At 42.3% G+C, this 5,000-nt stretch overlaps 1 protein-coding gene across 3 annotated transcripts in view; it reads right to left on the reverse strand.

Annotated features, from left to right (window-relative positions):
- syt7b (synaptotagmin VIIb) overlaps nt 1-5,000 on the reverse strand; it is a 390,158-nt gene that overhangs the window by 124,163 nt on the left and 260,995 nt on the right. The window lies entirely within an intron of this gene.

Here is a 5,000-nt window from a genome sequence, read left to right on the forward strand (position 1 = left end):
CCTGGCCTGCCGGTATTATACAGCGGTGATGCCGCTCTAACACCGCTAATACTCATACTTGCCAACCCTCCCGAGACTCCCGAAGTTCAGTGCCCCTCCCGAAAATCTCCCGGGGGAACCATTCTCCCAAATTTCTCCCGATTTCCACCCTGACAACAATATTGGTGGCGTGTTTTAATGGCACTTCCTTTAGCGTTCTCTACAACCTTGCATCACGTCCGCTTTTCCTACATACAAACATCGTGCCGTCTTAGTCACACAATATAAGCGGATTTTACACACACATAAGTTAATGCAAGGCACGCTTGATCAGGTCACACTCAGGGTGGCTGAATAAACAACTTTAACGCTGTTACAAACATGCGCCACACTGTGAAGCCACACCAAACAAGAATGACGAACACATTTCGGGAGAACATCCGCACAGTAACACGACATAAACACAACAGAACAAATACCCAGAACCCCTTGCAGCACTAGCACTTCTGGGACGCTACAATATATCATTTGATATGCCATTGATATTTTTTAATTATTATTATTATGTTTATTTGAAACTCTATTTTGCATGTCACTATAAAGTTATATAAGCCTTGCTTTTTCAATATTCAATGCAAAACTTGTTTGGATCCCTTTTAAAAGGTGAATTTGTTCAACCTTGGCCCGCGGCTTTGTTCAGTTTAAAATTTTGGCCCACTCTGTATTTGAGTTTGACACCCCTGCTTTAATATCTCTCACGGCATTGAACTGCTTTGCCACTTTGATCCATCCATCCATTTTCTACCGCTTATTCCCTTTCGGGGTGGCGGGGGGCGCTGGCGCCTATCTCAGCAACAATCGGGCGGAAGGCGGGGTACACCCTGGACAAGTCGCCACCTCATCGCAGGGCCAACACAGATAGACAGACAACATTCACACTCACATTCACACACTAGGGCCAATTTAGTGTTGCCAATCAACCTATCCCCAGGTGCATGTCTTTGGAAGTGGGAGGAAGCCGGAGTACCCGGAGGGAACCCACGCATTCACGGGGAGAACATGCAAACTCCACACAGAAAGATCCCGAGCCTGGATTTGAACCCAGGACTGCAGGACCTGCCACTTTGATATTAATTGAAAATATAAACATAACACACTAAAAGGGTAAAACTATGAACAAAACAAATGTTCTTAAACACTATATATTTAGGGAAAAGGTTCGGCGACAATATAAACGTAAATAGTCTGGTCGTTTTAAAAATACAGCAGCAAATCTGTCACGATGATGGTGTTCGAAGCGATGCAAAAATGAGCAATTACCTGTATGAGCTTGGGAATGGACGTGGCTGTGATGCTGCTACACTGAACTAGAACTATTAAAAAGGAGGCAAATCAGTCCATCGATGTCGAACTAGCAAACACCTGCAGAGCACGACAAACAACCACGCTAACGTTCAGCTACTGAAGTGACGTCATCATGTTGTCCCGCCTAGTGTTTGGGGCCCAAAACAACCCCACACTGTGTGGAGTGCTTTAAATCTCGTTTTAAAACCCACTTTTATTCTCTGGCTTTTAACGTATTTATTTTGTTTGTATTCAGTCATTGGGGGAGCTAAGGATAATATTTGAATCTATTTTTAAATATTTTTATGCAGCAGTTTGGAAACATTTTTGTTGTTTAAAGGCCTACTGAAACCCACTACTACCCACCACACAGTCTGATAGTTTATATATCAATGATGAAATATTAACATTGCAACACATGCCAATACGGCCAGTTTAGTTTACTAAATTACGATTTTAAATTTCCCGCGGAGTTTCTTGTTGAAAACGTCGCGCAATGATGACGCGTGTTTGTGACGTCTCAGGTTGGAGGGGACATTTTATCCCAGCCCCACACACGGCTAAAAGTCATCTCTTTTCATTGCATAATTACACAGTATTTTGAACATCTGTGTTGATGAATCTTTTGGAATTTGCTCAATTAATAATGGAGACTATAAATAAGAAAGCTGTTGGTGGAAAGCGGTGGATTGCAGCTGCCTTTAGCACCGAGACACAGCCGGTGTTTCTTTGTTTTTGTTGTGAAGCTTTAACACAGAGTGGTCAAGCGAACGTGTTTCTCTACGTCAACCAGCAAGTTTTCGGATGGGAAAATTGTTCGCTCTTACCGGAGACTTCAGTGGATTATGGGACCTTCTCCTGTAGTTGTCAAAAAGGCAGCTGTGATCTTGGCTCCTCATCGGCTTCTCTCTGAGACACTGGCGTTCACCGCAGCCACCCGACTTTCAGGTATGACTTTACTCATCTAATCTCACTAAAATACTATTAACACAATAAGCAGATGAGGGATTTTCCAGAATCATCTTACTAAATGTGTCTAATAATATCTGAAATGCTACCACTGCTGCCGCCTGGAGCGGTCGCTTTTTCTTTTTTTCTTATAGTGCCTCACTCTAACTTTCCTCATCCACGAATCTTTCATCCTCGCTCAAATTAATGGGGAAATTGTCGCTTTCTCGGTCCGAATAGCTCTTGCTGCTGGAGGCTCACATTATAAACAATGTGACGATGTGAGGAGCCCTACAACCAGTGACATCACGCACACATCGTCTGCTACTTCCGGTAAAGGCAAGGCTTTTTTATTAGCGACCAAATGTTGCGAACTTTATCATCAATGTTCTCTACTAAATCCTTCAGCAAAAATATGGCAATATCGCGAAATGATCAAAAATGACACATAGAATGGACCTGCTATCCCCGTTTAAATAAGAACATATCATTTCAGTAGGCCTTTAAATGTTATTTATAAATAAAGTGGATTGGATTTATGCCAGGGGCCGACCCTGAGTGCAGATTTTGAGCATAGGAGGGAGGGATTAAGTGTAGGGAGGTCTTTGATTTATCCAAATGAAGGAATCAGATTATAGATTAAATGAAAGTATGATTTTTTTCAGTGAAAACAAATCACATTCAGGTGTTTGGAATTTTACCGAAAAGCATGCAAAGAAACATTTATCGATCATTTTGGAGAAAGCCTTTTTCTCCCAGTTTGTGGATGCTACTACTTTAATGCAACACCTTTGAAAAGTGAAGTAGAGCTTACCTTTTCCTGTCACACACTGTATATGGGTAACCGACCAAAGTGAGTGTGTAACTGTATTGACCATTCCACCGAATCTGTTCCATTTACTTGTTGAAACTATCTTACATTGCTGTCTTTTTCTAACATTTAAATCTGATAAATCACATACAGGTGAAACTCGAAAAACTACAACACCGTGAAAAAGTTTGCTTATTCCAGCAATTAGATTTACAAGGTGAAAATAGGATGATATAGGCTTATAACATACAAGTCAAGATAGTTCAAAGAGCTTTATATAATTTTGATGACTATGGCTTACAGTTTATGAAAACCCCAATTTGGAAATCTGAGAACATTTGGGTTTTTTGAAAACTAAACAAATAACACATTAAGTTAAAGTTAAGTTATATTGTCCTTTGCATTCGACCCATCCCCTTGTTCACCCCCTGGGAGGTGAGGGGAGCAGTGAGCAGCAGCGGTGCCACGCCCGGGAATTATTTTTGATGATTTAACCCCCAATTTCAACCCTTGATACTGAGTGCCAAGCAGAGAGGCAATAGGTCCCATTTTTATAGTATTTTGTATTACTAAGTATGACCTACCGAACTCAGGGTGGACACTCTAACTGAGCAGGTGAAGGATTGACTTTTCTCACGTTGCATGGAATGAGTTTATATCATGTTAGACTTTATTTGAAGTTGAATTGCTGACATTAACTCTTGAACTGTATATCCAGGCCCATCCAAGGCAACTCTATTTCGTTTTCGAACAAGGTTCCTAAACCAAATAGGACTTATTTGAGTTACAGGACAGAAAGTACTGTAACAGGAGTGAGTTTTTAGCATGAAATGAGCAAACATATGAACTACAACCGCATGGCATTTGTGCTAATAGTAATGTATGTTGTTATTCAACTAAAACATTTATTTTGAAAATAAAAATATATCATCTAAACAAATGAGGTAACAGGACTGTGTTGAGATTTTAAATATGCAGAACCACAAATGAATTAACTAATTTTGGCCTCGTGATGCAGCTTCCCATTTCCTGTGCAATAGTTCACATTTTTCAGAGGGCAAAATGTGTTACGGTAACAGGACTGAGGGAAAACCCGGGGGCACGACTAAAGTCAGAACTTATTTATTATCAATAAAATCAAGTATAATCGGGATACGGAGTAACAAACATTTCTGAAGGATTTAAATTAGAATATTTCATGATGAAGTCTCATTTCAGTGGCCTTGTAATTTGAGTATCCGCCCTGAGATTGGTAAATCGTGAGTTCAAACCCCGGCCGAGTCATACCAAAGACTATAAAAATAGGACCCGTTACCTCCCTCAGCATCAAGGGTTGAAAATTGGGGGTTAAATCACCAAAATGCTTTCTGAGCGCGGCCACCGCTGCTGCTCACTGCTCCCCTCAACCTCCCAGGTGGGTGGAACAAGGGGATGGGTCAAATGCAGAGGGTAATTTCACCACACCGAGTGTGTGTGTGACTATCAGTGGTGTCCTGGGCATGACGTTAAAGTGCATCCGGCAGTGGAGGCTCCTCTATGGGGTCTTGGGTCACTAGGAGGTTAACCCCTTTACTACTGGTACCCCAGGTGGCCCTTGGGAAAGGCTTGGTACCTGACTGCCCCCTGGCCAGGGATACGGTGAAGACCTCAACGGCGGAAGACAGTAGATTTAAGAACTACCACAACGGCTGCGATGGCGGGAGAAGGCTGCAGCAGAAAAGGGTCCCCAGTCGTCTCGGACTCCATGCCACTGGACCCTGACCCGATTCTGTCAAGGATCGTGTTGTGACTATCTGTGCACCAGTCTCTCCACGTAAAACCAAGTCACGCACAGGCATCCTCCATAAAGGGATACAGGAGGATCGTCATACTCGCTCGAGTGACCGCCGATGATGACTAACAGCGGTACTTTAACTCA

Source organism: Nerophis ophidion, linkage group LG25 (assembly GCF_033978795.1).
Source record: "Nerophis ophidion isolate RoL-2023_Sa linkage group LG25, RoL_Noph_v1.0, whole genome shotgun sequence".
In the NCBI taxonomy this organism is placed as follows: domain Eukaryota; kingdom Metazoa; phylum Chordata; class Actinopteri; order Syngnathiformes; family Syngnathidae; genus Nerophis; species Nerophis ophidion.